The 20,212-nt window shown below is 31.6% G+C and overlaps 1 protein-coding gene across 1 annotated transcript in view; it reads left to right on the top strand.

Annotated features, from left to right (window-relative positions):
* LOC127733162 (uncharacterized) overlaps window positions 1–20,212 on the top strand; it is a 593,316-nt gene that overhangs the window by 531,885 nt on the left and 41,219 nt on the right. The window lies entirely within an intron of this gene.

Here is a 20,212-nt window from a genome sequence, read left to right as displayed (position 1 = left end):
CAAATAATCAGTTTTCCACACTGTTTTTCTTCATGCTTGAAGATATTGACTTGATATTTGTTATATATAGTTTACACCATGACAAGTTATAGATCAAGTTAGCATTTTGTTCCAGTACAATTAATTTTAACCGGTAGGGGACTATGTATTGCCATGCAATACTCTAAGAATGCTTGTTAGTATAAAAATTGGTTGGGCTCCTAAAATTTCAACTGGGCCCCTGAAAAAAATATTTTAGGGGCCCAGCTGGCCCCCGGAGGAAAACTGTTAAGTTTAGTCCCTGAGACTATTGTAAGATGTTAATACATCGCATCAAGAGGAATCGCCATGACATTCATGCCTTTTGATTGACATATTTTCTTTGAAGAAATGCTGGTAAATGAGGCATTGATTACTTATTTTTGCTTTTCAAAGAATGAAATAACAGCTTGGATACAATTTGAAATTGGCAAAGGCAAAGTCTCCTCTTCCAAATCTTTCAATGATACTCCATGTCTTGTAAAAAGATGTGAAAGTATGATAGTGTGGAGAACCATTGATAAATCATCAATAAATACTAGCATTCCAGTACTGGTAACTAAAAATGAAGAACTGGAAGAAGAAGACATTTGTAGCAATGTATTTTCATGTCCTGAAGACGGCTGTGTTGCAACATTTTTAAAATATAGACAACTATGTAATCACCATAACAGGGGCAAACATACTTGCCCTCAGAATAATTTAAATCTGAAGTGAGCACACACAAATTAACTATGCTGCTTTAATGGAAAGCAAAAGTTCTGCGGAAAAAGTTATTCATTCCTGTATAACAAATGCAATACAAGCAAATTCTATATTAAAGAAAGGATGGGCATTGAAGAGTAAGAGAGAGGTTAAGAGATTTTCCAAAGAGCAGATAGAAAATATGACAGAGAAATTTCAGTTTGGTGAATCCAATGGATATAAGTGTGACCCAGATGAGGTGGCAAGAGAGATGAGACATGTAAAAAACAGTAAGGGCATCCAGAAATTTCAACTAGAACACTTTCTTTCTCTTTCTTAAATTGCTAGGTTTTTTTTAGCATATTTTCACTAAAAAAAAAAAAAGCATCAAATACTGTTTTTTGACGATTGTGATCTGATAGCAGAAGAATCTAAAACTGAGATGTGTCAGCTAACTGAATTAGCAAATACTGTATTGTAAACATTTGACATTTTTGGTCTTTTTTCAAAACCTCTCATCTGATTGATGTAGTTAATATTTGAAAAATTTCTTCTCAATAACTTCTTAAAAAATTGATTGATTGATTGTTGTTTTTGCTTAATGTCCAGTAGCAAATATTTCATGCATTTTCAGGAACACTTATTGAATTGAAACCAAGCTGTGCGACTTAAATCATTTTGTGAGAAGCTGTGACATCCACGGATCCAGTACCCCACCTTTTTTCCTATACATGTATTTTGAATATTCAAAATTTATACCCTTTTATATACATTTTGACCAACAATAGACCTATATAGCTATATTTAACTACTTCATGGAGAGTTAAATAACAAATATCTGATGCATTTATCACTGAGGTTAAAATTTCATCTTTAGAAAATATTCAGTTTTAGAAGCTCATGATATGACCTACAACCTTATCAACTATTTGTAATATTTTTCTTGCCCTTTTATATATATTTAATACAATGCTCATCCCTTCTGCTAAATACATAAAGGGAAACATACAGCCTTCAACAATAGACATGATTTTACTCAATATGTGAAGCTCTAAACATTTACATAACTTGTGAATGAATTAAACAGAAACAACAATAAGTCCCAATTGATTTGAAACTGATGCTATATATAGTGTCATCTGATGATGCAATTTAAAGGTTTTTATTCAGATTGGCATGTGATCCTAAGCTGGTTTTGGTAAAACTGATACTGTGGATTCATTTATTTTCGTGGGTACCAATTTTCGTGGATTAAGGAAAACTTACATGTTCGTGAATATCTAATTTCGTGGTTTTGCCGAAGTCTGCATACAAGCCTATAGAAAATTTGGTATTCGTTGAACATTTAATTTCGTGGTTCACCTGTACCCACGAAATCCACGAAAATTGGTATCCAACGAATAATAATGAATCCACATCTTTTTGCAGTGAACACCGGGATTATTTTGTCAGATATAAAAAATGGTACAATCTCTTGTGTGTTAAAATACATGATTTTGTGAATATCAAAGAAGTAAAGTAAAATAATTGTAGCATGCTGTGTTGATAATGTATGGACTTTCACAGTTAAACATGTTAAAGAAAGATGTTCAGGTAGATATTGGTTATTAATCATGTTTACAGTTAAAGGGGTATTAGCTACGCGATATAAAAAAAATTAGAATATGATTTTTTTTTTTTGTTCAATCATTAATGAAAGTGAAATAGTGAAATAATAATTCGCTTTTAGCAGCTTTAAAAGGAAAAGAATGTCAACATTGAAAGTGAAACAAGGATGAACCATTTCGTTGACTGATTCGATCGACAAAAAATCATTCTTAAACAGGCAAAAACGACAATTAACTTATTTTTTTAGCCTGTAACATGAAATCAAACAGACCAAGAAAAGTCCAATTGCACGAGGTCGCTATCTATTTATAGTTATGTTTATATCGGGTTATGTGACCGTTGTAGGTTATTGGAGGTCATCTTGATGATTAATTACATGGTGTCTAGACTAAAATATACACGAAATGCTGATATATATTATCGAGTCCATGCATTGTTTATTGTTTATTTCAGACTTATTGTAATTTGGATATACGTTTTAGTATATTATAAATCAAATATGAGAATTTGAGTCAGATCAGTGAACATGAATTTGACAGCTAATGCCCCTTTAATGGAATACAGGATTTAATGTCAACATATTGCTTATCTACATTGTTTTAAAATATTGTACAAAATTTAAGTACAATTCCAATGTATCATTAAAAGATTGAAATTTTTAGCAAAAACTTCACCCTGTTGCTAAGGTAATTTATTTGTTGCTAAGGATTTCGCTGCTTTCAATGCAGATGTTAAATTTTGACATTGCTTGTATATATTTCCTTGAAACATTGCAGCATACCTGAATACATTAAAAAAAATGTGATTGTAAACATTTTACATGTTGCTCATGTTCTATCGTCGTTGCAATGGTCTTAATTGTGTAGCTTTAAATTTTTTCTTTGAATTATACTGAAGCAATTGGGTATTGCTTAAAAAAATTGTGAAGATACATGATACATTTTATCAATTTTGAATAAACCTACAGATTTTCATTTTAAGCACTGAAAATATCATGTTGCTAAGGCACCAATTATGTTGCTATGGAATATTTGTTATTGTTGTTTGGGCTTTTCTTTTGATATAATTGTAAAAATTCACTGTTGCTTGTATGAGTTTTCTAGATACATGATAAAACATATGAAAATGCCAAAAAATTTAAATTATAAGCAACATATGCCTGTTGCAAAGGTAGATTTTAATGTTGCCATGGTGTAAATTTAGTTGCTATTGGTTTTTTACTTAGGAAAATGACTGCAATCATAGTGTGCTTTGACCCTGTTATGTTTTCCATATAAAATGTTTGTAGATCTGTCACCAAGGTCCAGAGCATTATTAGATAAGGGGGAGCTAACTCGTATGTACTCGAACCAAGGAACAGGGGGTCAGTCTATCGCTAGACTTAATGTTCTGATAGGCATAGCTTAAACACAAGAAAGGTTTTCATAATTTAATCAATGATAACAATTTAGATGAATGATGATAATAATCAATTAGTAAACAATGCCAAATAATAAAAATCTAATTCAAGTACAAAGTATCAAATTTAAATATCAAATCCAAAGTAAGACTATTTCTCTTATACTGTAAAATATAAAATAAATGCCAAAACTACTAATTCATAAAATGAACTTAATCTCAAAATCAAAATGTCAAAGTCTCAAAAATATAATAATTCTCAAATAGAAATTGCTAAAGGTAATAAATGTGAGTCAGAGATAAATTTTGTCTCAACACTAAACCGTCAACTGGTAGATTGGTAGACAGTCTTGTAGGTCCAGTATCATGACGTGAGTAGTGAGTGGTTATGGTTCAGAAACACTGACTGCCTTTCCACTACTAAATAGAGTTTAATGGTGACTACCCTTGCGGGTATTGCGCCAGATTACCTTATATAAAAACATTTCAAATAAATGTTTTAAAATTTATTATTATTTAGGAATTAACCTGTATTATATATTCATATTGTAGTAAATTGTGAGTTTTTTTTTTTTTTTTTTTTTTTTTTTTTTTGACTGCCTTTCCTAAATTTCACAACGATATTTATACTAAATCACAAAATAAATAAATATGTCTCAACATGTTAAAAGTACTCTCATTAGTAAAAATAGACTTTAATAAAGAAAGCCTAATCCTATATTGTTTTGATAAAAACTTAAACTATCCTAGTGACATATGCTAATTACAATTAATATTTCAAAACAAATTACTTTTATCACACTGTGACATCTTGAGTACTTGCCACAGCATAGGTAAAAATTAATTAAACAATTTAATTAAAAAATTTTACAAAATACAAACATAAAATTTTCTTTCTAAAGATAAAACACATTATTTATACAAATTATCATACTATTAAAAATATAAGCCAAATAACACACCATGACAGATCATAACATTTTATCCAAACATTTACTGATTAATTTCTTAAATTGTAAAAAAATATGCAATTTTTGGTTAGAAAAAGTTTCTTGGATTACGAGCTACCAAATTTTATTTGATTAGGTAATAGTATAGTTACGTGTCCTCAAAGAAAATATGATTTAGTAAAGTAAGAATCTTTTGTGTATTTAAGCAGAGGACTTGAACAATTGTAAAGCATTTTTTCTTAAGTCCAACATTTGCACAAATATGATCAAAAATGTGTTTTTTGTTATATTTAAAAAAGACATTACATAAATGATGAATGATAATTTGGAAATATTTTTTTTTTCATTTTTGGTAGGTTGGTTTTTTATTCATTTTCAGAATGCTGTATACATATTTATTTATTTTTGATGAAGCGAACTCTTTTCAAAACTTACCTCATATTGTCCATGGGAACCCCTGTAAGAATTTAGCTAACATTGTCTGTCAATGAATAAATAAATCAAATTCTTGTTGTACTTAGACATGCTGAATCTAACTGTGTATTTAGATTTTGAATATTGAACCATAATTGGTAAAAATCCAATTTAAAATTTTTCAGTTCTTTCACCACATTCATTCTGTGTCAAATATTTAATCACAATCCAAAGTCAAAACTGTATCAAGCTGTCATGGATGGATACCCGATATCCTTTGTTTTTCTATTGAATGTAGTGTCCAGACTTGCCCAAACTGTTCAGGGTTTGATCTCTGTGGTCATATCAAGCTGTGCATCAGCGGAACATTTTATTTTCTATATTCAGTTTTTATGATAACAAAATTAGTGTTAGATGGTTGTCTCATTGGCACATCATCTTATTTTTATATACTGTGCAAAAAAAAATGGTAATCTGAAATATAGCTATTGGATTATATTTCTACAGTAACCTTATAAACAGCCCTGTAAAGGTGTATGTTTTTTTAATTCAGTTGTTTAATTAATCCTTATGTGAATGTATTGCTAAATGTACTATTTTTGAAAGAATAATTGTATATGAACTTTATATTTATAAAAATATAAGCATGCAATGGCGATAGATTTCATATTAGTCCTTTTTTTTTAGAAATTTTGCATCTTTTTTATACGACCGCAAAAATTAAAAAAATTTTGGTTGTATATTGGTATCACGTCGTCATCAGCGTCGTCCGAAGACAGATGGTTTCCGGATAATAACTTTAGTATAAGTAAATAGAAATCAATAAAATTTTAACACAAGGTTTATAACCACTAAAGGAAGGTTGGGATTGATTTTGGGGGTTATGGTCCCAACTGTTTAGGAATAAGGGGCCAAAAAAGGGGCCCAAATAAGCATTTTTGTAGTTTCCAGACAATAACTTGTGTTAAAGTGTATAAATCTCTCTGAAATTATACCACAAACTTCCATACAACAAAGGGATGGTTAGAATTGACTTTGGGGGGTTATGGCTCAAACCATTTAGTAATTAGGGGCAAAAAAAGGGGAAAAACAAGGGTTTTTCTGGTTAAAGGACAATTGAGACAATTTAAAAGCAGTGTAAGGGAGGTAATCCAATTCAAATTAAAGAACACTGTTTGATTACCTCCCTTACACTGCTTGTAAATTTTTTTTGGGAATAAGGGAAAGGGGGAAGGTGAAAAAAATTGGAGGGGGGGACAATTTTTCTCATTTCAGATTTCAGAAATTAAAAGAAAATTTCTTCAAATATATTTTTGGGGGGTTAATATTTAACAGCATATTGTATTGCACAAAAGCAAAAAACCAGGGTAAAATAAACTTTTTTTGGTAAGGGGGGGGGGGGGGGGGGGTCAATTTGCAACAGCATAGTGTATTGCACAAAAGCAATAAATTGAATATAAATTCAAATCATATAACCAATTTGAAGTTCTTTGACTACAGTTATTCTGTGTCAGAAACCTATTATGTGGTCAAAAATTTAGTTACAATCCAAATTCAGACCTGTATCAAGCGTGAATATTGTGTCCATTTTGGCCCAACTTTTCAGGGTTGGACATCTGCGGTCGTATCCAGCTGCACTCAGCGAAGCAATTTGTTTTACCTTTTTTTAGATTTTATATGTGGCTCCACTCCTTGCCCATTGACATTTTGGTTAAAAAGTAAAGAATACTATATATATGAATATTTCAGCAAATTATGGTGGCACCTCTATAAATTTTTGAGAATACTGCTATAAATTTTGCCAAATTATGCAAAAAATATGGTTTTAACAAAATCCACCTACACTTATGATGTCACCGATACATCAACTAGTGAAAATCTTTGTTTAAATGAAGAAATAAAACATTTTAATGTATGTTTTCATAACAATATCACATGTATAAAATGTTCTTTTTTTGAAAGAAAAGCTGTACGATCTATATTATGAACTTTTATTGATTATTAGATGCAAGAAGAACAACTGGAGGAATATTCGTTGTAATGTTTGTGACTTATGTTGACTGAAATGACTTTGTTTGAAATAAAGTTTTGTACCAAAAAATGTTATTACTTGTTTGAACCCAGTATTGCATGCAAATTAATCATTAACCAATATTACTTCATATTTGCCAACACTTTAATGGCAAATATTCTACAGCTGTGGGGCCTTTTTCCCTGTTTGTTGATTTACTTCAGACACACTAGAAATAAACATGTAATATTTTTTCATTAGCCTCTATTTGTCCTTGTTCAAGGTCCATAAACAAACAAACACGTGTCATAGCTGATTGATATTTTCTTCAGTACACACCTCTGGATGAGATACGAATGTCTTTGCAGCATTGAAAATTGACAAACATTTTGCTCACCACAAATCACTAAGTTTTGTGTGTAGGGTCTATGTACACTAACAAACTTTGTGCATAGTTCTGATTGAAGGCCTTTGTCTTATTTTGTCTCACTGCGACGAAAGAGGCAGAATTCTAAACATAGTGTGGAAAACTAATTTGCTGGACTGACGGATGGAAGGACGGACAGACAGACAGACTGAGAGCAAACCTAAAGTCCCCTTCGACTTCGTCTTCGTCAGTATAGGGGACTAATAAGGTTGAGGTCTGATGAGCCCTGCCAGACAAGCATGTATACCTCAAAATCATTAGATACACTAATTTAGATAACTTTATGCTTTTAGTATCTATGAAACGGACCCAACAATGAAAACTTAACACAACAAATGAAAAATCGAAGACGAGGTGAATGTCAGTTAAACCCTGGCATACGAACATGTACACTTCACAAACATTCCATACAGCAAATAAAGTTGACCTACTAATTCAAATATCTGAGAAGAGGACCTCATCCTCATCTGGAAAAGTTATAGCATTGACAAATGGACCATGAGAATGAGTTACAGGTATATTGAACCCTATCAGATGGACATATCATGCAATGTCATGCGTTTCTTAGACTGTTTATGACGTCTTTACAATAAATCTGTTCGATGTTTAATGATTGATTCCTTAGTCTGGGAGAACATGATTTATTTATTAGTTGTAATTGGGTCTGACCTAGCTTTCAGTAAATGCACGTACTCTTACTTTGGTGTTTTGTGTCTTATGTTTTAATGTTAGTTATATTGTGCCTTGTGTCTATCCTTAGAGTTAGGCCAAGTGCAACTGATTTTTAGTTTGTTCTTCTGTTGTGCTATGTCAAGCCAAGTTAGGGGAGGGTTCAGTGCTGACAAATTTGTATAACCCCGTCACATTTTTCATGTGCCTGTACCAAGTAAGGAGACAGTAGTTCAATGGTTGTAGTTGGTTCATGTCTGTCACAATTTTTCATGTTTGAGCTTTTTATAGCCGACTATATGGTATGGTTTATTTCTAACTAATGAAGGTCGTACGGTGGCCTATAATACTTGCTTACATCTACTTTATTTGAACTCTGGTGGATAGTTGTCTCATTGGCAATCATACCGTATCTCATTATTTATATATATATCCTATTTCCCAAATGAAACAAGAATGTACATGCCCGTGGCATGCTAGAATGTCTGGCATACCTTCCTGATCATGATACAGTTTAACTACAAGTATCACATGAACTTAACATTATAAATGATTCATTTAAACAGGTGAAGGTCAGATAAACCATGCCAGTCAAACATGCTTACCTTGCAATCATTCCATACACCAAACATAATGAACATAGTTGATTATAGTAATTGCGAAACTGACTTAACCTCATAAAATTAACCTCGACTAATCAACAAGGAAAATGAGGTCAAGGTTAGATAAACACTACCAGATGGACATGCACACCTTACAATCAATCCATATACATCAAAAATAGTTGACCGGTTGCTATGGTATCTGAGAAACCGATCTTATTTCCAAAAAAGCTTCAAATTGATAAATGAAATGAACTATGGAAATCAGATCAAAGTCAGTAGAACCCTGTCAGTTGGACATGCCCTCCTTACAATCATTGTATACACCAACCAGAGGCTCTAAAGAGCCTGTGTCGCTCACCTGCATCTTCAACAATGGCCATTTTTTAGTAAAAAATCAGCATGATAATTTTTCCTTTTAAAGTTTCTTATCAGTTGTAGCCTTTCTGGCCCTGCCTAAAATTATTGCTTCTCTTGTATCATTTTCACCAGGAAATTTAAAATTCACCATCTGATCCGTCTTTAATTTCATGCAATCATTTGCCTGTGACTCAGTATTTTGTTCCATATTTTCCATATTTTCCAAACGTCAGGTTAACCTTGTCTGGCAAACATGATTGAACACATTGTAGATTAAGTTACATCTTACTAATTATAAGTGAGGAATTCACTTGATAATTAAACTAGTTTTTTAAGCAGTTGCTGAATTATGATAATTAGGAAAAGGACAACTGACATAAGCATGAAGGAAACTTCAGACCATAAGGCATATGCATACCAGATATGGATTATCCAGCTCTTCTGCATTCTGAAATATGAAGCTGTAAAGCAAGAGCTATTAAGCAACATATTAGCATCACTATGACTAGCGTTTTGGTTTAATAGTTCATATGGTGTTCCTGAAAAAGTGCTTATGAAAACAATATAATGAGATTGAGTACAACATAACACTGTAAAATGACCAAATTTAAAAACAATTTGAACAGCAAAACCTTAGGAACCTTACTTGCTCACTTGATAAAAATATACATTAAAAATTTATGTTCACCTTATTGGTAATCACATATTTTTCAAAACTAAACAATTTATTTTCAAATATTAAATAGCACCACAGAGATGTTCCATAAGTTTAGATGATTTTTATTGGCAGACAAGAATCACATGGTGTTCTGAAGTGAGGTTTTGTGTTCCAATGAAATAATGATCTTTTTTGTTGTTTGCAGTTTCTGTCTATCTAATGTTACCTTGAAGATGACTGTTAAAAGAGCTGAATTTTGTCAAAATTCATCATTTCAGGAAAATAACTTACATAAGGAGTCAATTAAGGGACTAAGTCGTACAGGTATTTCTTCAAAAAAATCACTCTTAGATGTACAAAATTATCAGAACTAGAAAAATTGTGTTTTTTTTTCAATTATGAATTATATTATACGAAAACCCTATCTTTCCAGACTTCATAAAAATCATTAATAATTCAGGATGAACTCTCAGCAAAAATTTAATTTCCAAGTCAAGATTTTATGGAAGCAGTACCTTTAGACTCAAAGCTAACAAGAAATTTGACAAAGAAATTTGACCTCAGTAATACCAACTGTTTTTTCTATATTACGAGGTTTAAGCACGTTTTAGTCTCACACATTGTGTTGTGGTCACATTATCATGACATCATAAAAACTAAGAGGTCATCAAAGTTTTTCCTCATGAGACATACTTAGGTATAATAACATTCATAGGATTATAGTGTAAATGCATATATATAAGATTTATTGAAAGTACTTTTTATGTACAATATATATGTCTGATGTTAGAACATTTTGTACAATTTTCTACACTTAATGGTAAATAAAATTACATGTACATATATGTATAGACCATTTTATACCCTTGAGGTGTAACTTAGTATCACCTTAAATGTCTGGACACAAGTAAACATATGTGTTTTTATCGTTTATTGTTTTGCACATAAACTAGGCTGTTAGTTATCTATTTTGAATAGTTTAACATTTGTCATTATCGGGCCTTTTATAGCTTGCTATGCAGCATGGGTTTTGCTCATTGTTGAATGCCATATTTTGACCTAAAGTTGCTAAAATCTATGTCATTTGGTCTTTGGTGAAGAGAATTTTGTTTAATAAAGAAGAAGAGCCTTTACTAGAACTTAATCATTGTTTATTGAATGTTGCCCAGTGTCTGAAAGACATTAGGTACAACTGCCAGACATTCCAAAATTTTTCCAAAGCCTTTATGTTGTAATTTAGAGTCAAATTTTGTCAAGACCCTGAATTTATATGTTTTTAGTTGATTGTAATTATCTGGTAGAAATTTCACGTTTATTCATATTCATCCAACAAATATGTGTGGTCTAGCCTAACTATACATTGAATTGTACTGGGTCTATTATTCACCAAATCCTTGCCACCTTAAACATCTACACAGCCCTTTGTTTGAGTGGTCCTATATTTTCTATGAAATCCCTTTTATTTCTGCAGTGAACTATTATCCCTATATCCAAGCTTAAAATTGACACTACCTATAAATATTACCTGTATTTTACTTTATTGATAGATCATTTGCCGCAACAGACCAACACACTAAGTGTATGCACATAAATCTGGATAATGTTAATTTGAAACCTATAGATAATATTTCTTGGAAAATGCATATATACATGTATATACATTCAACATCTTTTTTATACCCCCGCTTTAAAAAAGCGGGGGTATACTGTTTTACCTCTGTCTGTCCTTCCGTCAGTCCATCCATCCATCCATCCGTCAGTCTGTCTGTCCCATGAATATTTTTGTAGCATTTTTCTCAGGAACTACTTGACAAGGATTTCTGAAATTTGGTTTCAGGGTTTATATAAGTAAGTTACACCGTGTGATGTGTTTTCAGATTCATCACTCAACAACTTCCTGTTTACTGAACACTTGTATAATTTTACACATGAAAATTACTTATATTTTGGTTAGTTATGTTGTCAATATTGGTCAATATGAATAGAATAAGATGGTCTTCAACAATAGACTACAATAGACTAGTGTCTATACTATATGTCAAGCTTTAGATGTCAGGAGAAAAAAAAAACTAAATTTTTTTTAGTCTATTTGTACATTTTTTTCATGTTTTTTTCCCCAACTTTATGAATATGATATGAATAATAGAAAATATGAACTAAATTGTATTCATTCTTTTCATATTGACCTATAGTTCAAACAAAAATGACCTAAAATGGGTCAAGAAATCTGGAAAGATCAGCAGTCTATAGTAAAAAATGTTGGAAACATTTGGTTTTGATAACAAATCATTGATAGTTTCTGTTTAGTTGATGAAAAATCATTGATTAGTTTCTGTTTAGTTGATGACAAATCATTGATAGTTTCTGTTTAGTTGATGACAAATCATTGATAGTTTCTGTTTAGTTGATGACAAATCATTGATAGTTTCTGTTTAGTTGATGACAAATCATTGATAGTTTCTGTTTAGTTGATGACAAATCATTGATAGTTTCTGTTTAGTTGGTGAAAAATCATTGATAGCTTCTGTTAAGTTGATGACACATTATTGATAGTTTCTGTTTAGTTTATTCACATGTTTTGGACAGTTTAGAGCTTGGCGTATTGAAAAGTCACCAGTCTAGTGACTTAGTGTTAAAGATAGTTGTCTTCTAGATTCTCTTTGAATGTTTGTGTTGTTGTGTTACTGTATCATTGACATATACCTATCATCATTTGTTTGTAAATAGTTAAGCATTTTTTAAGTATAACTTCACAGATACCAGGTATATCCTGAATTGTACATGTATCAACTTTCTGCACGCCAATTTTCAACCAATGTTTAAAGTCTTGTAGTGAAATACTACTGTTCAGAAGTCACGTACTACTAAAAATAACCGCTGGTGTTCTGGAAATTTTAAATAAATACCGTATAGCGGGTTATTTTTGCTGGGTGTTTATTTTCGCTTATTTTGGCGGATAAACGAAAATCGCGAAAATAAATTCCGCTAAAATTTATGCATACGTTGGGTAGTTTCGAAGTTAACATGGCTAAAGGATTTTGTAAACGATCTATTTTTTTCCTGTCGGCAGGTCAATAACGAATTATGTTATTTTTAACAAGATAAATGCCAAAGAGCATTGTACATAAATGTATTTTATAAAATGACTATACCCTTATTAATAGGTGTCAATTAAAATAAGAGTGCAAGGTACTCTTATCAGGTAATAACCCTTATTAATTAGTGTCAAACTATATAAGAGTTGTAAACACTCATGATAATTTTGTAACCTAATTAGTAAGTACATCAAAGGTCTGGTAAATTTCGTAACTAATCAATCGTATAATTTACAAGAGTTTGAATACCTGTAACAAAATTATCGGTATTTTAATGATTAACTGTATCAGAATTTAATCAATGAATAAGAGGTCATTCCGGAAAAAAAAATAATCAATTAACCATAACAATAGACACTTTGTCAAGTTTTACAACTTTTTAACTGCAACAATTTCAGTATTCACCAAAATATTTAATTGGGATTTAAGAATCCACCAAAATAAAAACCGCCAAAATTTTTCGTATACTTTGTTGCCCCTAAATCGCGAAATTTTACACCCGAGAAAATAACCCGCTATACGGTATACTATGGAGCGCATTAATCCACAACTTTTAATGCAAACTCATTTACAAGTAAATTTCTGCTCAAAATGGTCTACATATATTTCTCTTTCACGAAAAGTTTCATTTCTGCAAATTTGTTTGTTAGTTTCAGTGACATCAAAAGCACTATTTTTTGTTAGGGAAGGCTACTTTTACATGTTTTAAATTGAAGTGGGTGAATTGGTGGTCTGACACCTTACGGTCCAGTGGAAAATTAGATGATTGGCCAACAACCTAAAGCACAAGTTTATCTCAGTTTTATCTTTTTCTTTCTGTTTACCCCGGTAATATAGAAGAAGGCAAAAAATTATGAAGATCATAATTGTTTATATATGTAAAAGAAATGATATTTAACATGATAAATTATCTGAGGTATAAGGGGAGGGTTGAGATCTCAAAAAACATGTTTAACCCCGCCGCATTTTTGCGCCTATCCCAAGTCAGGAGCCTCTGGCCTTTGTTAGTCTTGTATCATTTTTAATTTTAGTTTCTTGTGTATAATTTGGAGTTTAGTATGACGTCCATTATCACTGAACTAGTATACATATTTGTTTAGGGGCCAGCTGAAAGACGCCTCCGGGTGCAGGAGTTCCTCGCTGCACTGAAGACCCATTGGTGGCCTTCGGCTGTTGTCTGCTCTATGGTCGGGTTGTTGTCTCTTTGACACATTCCCCATTTCCATTCTCAATTTTATTAATAACAAAGAAGCAAACAAAGAGGTTATGTCATTGCTTAGCTACTCCTGGACTTTTCCTTGAAACAATGTCAAATTTTGGTCATATGACAAACACTTGATAATTTACGTAATAAGCATAATTGATGTTTACTGTTTGACGTGTGATTTGTTTTTCTAGAGCAGTGATTAATTTCCACAAAATTATTAACTATACTTTGTTTATAATGCAATGCATCGATCATATAAAGTGAACGTACTTTAAACTTTAGACTGTAGATTATTTTATTTTTTTTAATAAAGCTACATATGATATGTATTTGGATTTGGCTGTACTTGTTTTTGTTACAAAAATGAAGTTTACAATTGGAGTGTAACTGTTCAAATGTAAAATTTCCAAAAGCCATATAATTTATTACTGGGGTATATTTCTTTTGACTTAATCTCAGGTTTCACTGCAACGCATTCCTTTCTGTTTCCTAAGTTGATTTTTTTTTATAAGTAGAACAAAACCCATTCTTGTGTGGGGTCTTCAATAATGGACAAGCTCTGACACATTAATGCACTATATAAAAAGCATTTGGCTCTGTATAAGAAGTATAAAAGAAAACCAAAAACTCTGGTACAAGTTAACAATACTAATGTATGCTATCTTATTAAACCATTTATTTATATCAACTTTTCATCTTATAGACATTGTAAATTTCCAGTCGGTTGACCTGATAAGTACCTTAATTGCTTGTTGGCAACTTGTATGCTTGTTAATATAGAAATAAGAAGATGTGGTATAGTTACAATGAGACAGCACTCCATTAGAGACCAAATGGCGTAGAAGTAGGCAACAGCATAGGCAAGCTAAATTAGTCCCTGAAATGACAAATGTAAAACAATTCAAACTAGAAAACTGACGGTCCGATTTATGTACAAAACAATAAAAACAAATATGATACACTGCAAAAAACGACAACCCCTGATTTGCAGGCTCATGACTTGGGACTAGCACATACAGAATGTGGCAGGTTAAACATGAGTGTGGGTGCCCTACCCTCCTGCTAACCTGTAACAGCACAACAATGAACATTAAAACTAACTATAAAAATCAGCTGAAAAAGGATTAACTCATAAGATCAATACAAATCACAAAGACAACTTAACAAAAACAATAAAGACACAAAGTACAGATCTGAGAGTACTCACAGTTACTGAAAGCTAGTTCAATGCGAATAACAACTAATAAAAAAATCATGTATCTAAGACTTAAATATCAATCAGTGCACATCCAACATCTAATGGATTTAGTGTTAAGAAGTCATTAAAAGTCAGAGAAAAACATGATCTTGTGCAATGCCAAAATATAGGCATAGACAGAGATAGGACCATGACGGTGTATGACAATAATATTAAGTAGGGTTCTAATTTATTGATAACAAAATCAGTATTTATACCAATAAAAACAATGTTAAAAAATCTAATTACAGTGTTAAATTGGAAACCTTTTAGAATAAGTTTATTTTCTGGATCAATAAGTTTACTCTGAGTGTATCTTAATTTATGGGCTTGATAAACAACATCCCCATAAAATGTGGATGTGCTATTCCTTTACAATAAGTTTTCTACAGGAACAGCCAAACTTTCAAACCAAATCTTTTTATCTACTAAAAAAAAATAAGTAAAGGTTCCATAAGTAATTTGTGTTAAGTCCGTAAAAAGTTACCACAATCTAAGAACACCATAAACATGACAAATGTTACTATAAATTTCCTAAGGAAATGCAAGATTTAATGTTGTGAATAAATGAATAAAATGAAATTAAACCATATGAAAAAAGATGATGTGGGGTAAATGTCAAGAGACACAACAACTCATCATCATAAGTTTACTAAAGTAGACATCAGTACGTATCAAGATTATTAGAATAATTATATTTTGCCAGAATGCTGACATTTTTGCATTAATTACTGATTAAACGTTTCTTGCTTTTGCATATTAATAATTTGAATGTCTGATTCATACTTATTTGTTATATGAGTCAGTCTTCGTAATTATCTCAGAATGTGATTTTTGACTGTGTTTCTTTTTTTTTCAGTTTTAAAAGCTCAAAATTTGAATGCTGTATTTTTTTTACCTGTTCACCTGAAGTAAATTGATATTCTGTGTAATGCAATTTTAATCATATTTCCGCAATTTATTGAATGGATGTAGTTGACATTGCAATATGTGAATGTTCAATTGCAAAATGTAAAGTAAGAATTTTGGGGGAAAAAACATTAAATTTATGTTAAATTCCTTAACAACAAAAAGAGGTAACAACTCCTTAATAATACTTGGTTTATAGAAAAGTGCTTCAGATGCATGAAATTTATAAAGAGTTGTTTTCATTTTTTAAAGCACTGGGTCGAAACCAATGCTGGTGGACTGATAGTCAAGGGTATCATCAGCTCAGTAGTCAGTAATTCTGTACTGGCATGATTTATAACAAACTTTTCTTAAATTGTCTGTTTCTAAATTTCTATTTAATTAAGAAACTAAGGATTCCACTCCCTCAGGCAAAGTTGGATCAGGCTATTATTTTTTAGGCCCTTTTTAGTTATATAGGTCTTAGCTGTTTCAGTTCTTACACATTCTTGGCTTTCAAATATTCAATTTTGAGTGTTCTTGATGAATGTAAATTCAGAAAAGTCCTTTGGACTCATGAAATTTATAAAGTCATTTTTTGATAATTACTGCTACAGGCATTGCAAAGCAGGTGTTTCTCCTATGTATATCATAAACAATCTTTGGGCAAAATGTATCTTATAGACACAGGATTCATGCAAGACTAAAACAAATTACTGTCAACTCATTAAAATTCCACAACTAAAGACATTTTTCAAAAGTTTTCTTTACAGGTACATATTAATTCTCCTTTCAAGAAAGGGTTAGAATCTTTTAATTTACCTACAGAGTCTTGTTTTGTATATAATGTCGGAGAATTTTACAATGTTAATCTTAAAAGTATGTTTACTTTACAGGCACATACTAATTCCCCTTTTGGAGAAGGCGTAGGAGCTATTCATCTAGACAATGTTCAATGTACGGGATCCGAGAGAACTTTACTTGAGTGTCAGAGTAATGGATGGGGTGTACATAATTGTCGTCATTACGAGGATGCTGGCGTCTCCTGTTATAACAACTCAGGTATTGTCTTTTCGACCGTGTAATACCCTCATAGGTAGTCAAGGTCATTAAACGTCCCCTTAGTAGTAGGTATTGTCTATGGTTTACAAATCCATCATGACAGATGCATTCATTTGATCAAGTGGAATGTAGTCATATCCACATTTCCATGATGAGAGTGGATGATGGCCTCCTTTGGAGCGGACCTGCCATTTCTTTTCTTTCATCAAAATAATTAAACATGCAATAACCTAAGAAAAAAAGATTGAAGCTTTTGTAATTAATTTACAAGTTTTAGGTTAAATTTGAATAACCAAATCTGGTTTTATTTAATTATTTTTGTGTGCTCTGTCCTCTTGATAAGCAATGAATGTCAAAGTCATTGCTCACCAAAAGGATCAACTGCTTAAGAGCACATTTGCACATAAGCTATTTTTCACCTAGTAAATTCAAATATGTTATAAAAAATGTACCTTCATGTGCTACTTTTAGAGATAAACGGGTCGATATTTTAGACATTTACTCATAATTTCGGTTTCATGGACATTTCTATCCTTTGTACAGAAATACCTAACTTGTTTGTTTTAAAAGATAAACACATGCAAAATTTTGTAAAAATATTTGGAATATCTTCTTTACATAATTATGCTGGTAGTAAATTTATGTAAAAATTCTTTGGAAATTTTAGGGGTAAAAAAATAGCATTTTTTGCTGTATATTTATCTAATTTAAAAAAAAATATAAAATTGATACAGATGATTCATAATCAAGCCAAAAGCCACTTTAAAAAAGAGGGGTCCATGTACTCATTTTCAAGCTAATGATTTAAATCACTCTGAGAATACATCTTTTCCCTATGTGTTACAGTTTGATGTCACTAAAATAACATTTTTTTTTTCGGTGAAATCATTACCTCCCCTGTAACTTTATCTAATGCCCTGAATAAATGCCTACAATTTATTGAGTGTTCATGAGATGTGAGAACTTATCAGTAATGTCACAATGCTTTAACACTGTGATAAGCTGTGTAGTGTGATAAAAATTTTACAGAGTGACAGGAGCTTGATATAGGCACATGGAAGTATGATTGGTGTCTTCCTCCTATTCCCACTTTTTAAAAATCACTATTCCTTCTATACCCACATGCAAATAACAATAGATGTTTTGATAAGTAATTTGTTTTTATAACAATTAAGGTTAATCAAAAATTCACCTAAGATTTACCTGTATTTTTTAAAAGAAAAGATATTTCTTACACTGTTTAAGTATAATATTTAAAAAAAAAAAATAATAATGATTTAATACACGTTTATTTGTAATATGTTTTTTCTTCTTCAAAGAATTACTTAAAAATAAAGAATAAGTCAGATAAATAGAAGTAAGATTAAAAAATCATTGAATTTGTAAACTTAAAAAATTGTCATCCGAACAAATAAATTGATGATAGATAATATTATAACAAACTTTCCCATCTTGCAAGATTTCCATGTACAACAAACGCAAAAAGAACATCCCAGTTTTAACAAAAACTGTTGATGAAATAAACATAGATGTATTTGGGCACGTACTACCAAAGGTGACCCATTCCTGCTAACAGACGACAACACAGTTGGGCGTATGTTAATCTTCAGTACTCAAAAGAATATAACACACCTAGCAGCTGCAGATATCATATATGGTGATGGTACATTTTACTCCTGTCCGAGCCTATTCTTCCAACTTTACACATTTCACGCAATGGTTGACAGCGCAATGTATCCACTGGTACACAGTTTACTTCCAGACAAGAGCGAAATAATATACACAAGGTTCATGACTTTACTCAAAGATGTATGCCACCAACACCAACTACAACTTCAGCCTACCACTATCTTCCTGGACTATGAAGTCGCCATCTGAAATGCAGCATATTCTGTATTTCCTGGCATCAACGCAAAAGGCTGTTTTTTTCCAATACACACAATGCATCTGTAGAAAAGCACAAGAAACAGGGATTCAGGTTCAATACAAGGAAGACAACAACATTCATCAACTAGTACGCTGTGCCGCTGTCCTTCCACTTGTACCTACTGCTGAGGTCGAAGATGTGTGGTTTAATGCCCTAACCGACATAGATGAGATTGATACTAACATCAACTACACGCCCTTTAAAGACTATGTAACAACATACTGGGTCGAACAGAACAGTCACCTTTGGAACCATTACAAAACACAGGGACTGAGGACTACACATCATCTAGAAGGATGGCACAGCAAGCTGAAGAAACATGTCCAGCACCCACATCCAAACATCTTTAAACTGATAAAACTACAGAAACATGATGAAGCTTTCAACGCCCTGACCATGATCCAGTATGCAGCCGGTGGGAAAAGAGTGGCCCATAAATGAAAGTATGTCGAAATCAACAACATATTAGAAGAGCTTAAGGTTAGACACCGCAACCAGGAAGTCACAACAGTACAGTTTGGTGATGCAGCCTCCTACCTTCTTCACGTTGAATAGATTAGATTATTAAACTTTATTTGACTTATAAACAGTGAATTTCTAATGTGTGTGCTACAATGTGTGATTTGTTTTAGTGCTGTTAACTTGTTTGTTTGTTTCATATTATAATGCTTGCTTGAATCTACTGTTGAATTTGTGTTATAAAAGAAAAAAAATAATTTACTTATATTTGTTTCCATTTCTTTCATATTTATTTTAATTAAAAACACTTAATTCATACCCATACAAAAATAACCTATTACCTATCCAAAAAAAAAACACTTGCCAATTAAAAGTTGATTAAACAATGTTTATACAGTATAATCCTTTGTTTGCACAAGTTTCCCCCTATTCCCACATGAAATTTTAACTTTTCTTACTAGATTTATAAAAAGTGGGAATAGGAGGAATGAATCGTATGATTGAATTGATATGTGATACATAGAGTAATAAAAATTTT

Source organism: Mytilus californianus, unplaced genomic scaffold (genome assembly GCF_021869535.1).
Source record: "Mytilus californianus isolate M0D057914Y unplaced genomic scaffold, xbMytCali1.0.p SCAF_3, whole genome shotgun sequence".
Taxonomy (NCBI): Eukaryota; Metazoa; Mollusca; class Bivalvia; order Mytilida; family Mytilidae; genus Mytilus; species Mytilus californianus.
Note: the sequence above shows the minus strand (reverse complement) of the source record. Positions and strands in the feature narration are given on the sequence as shown.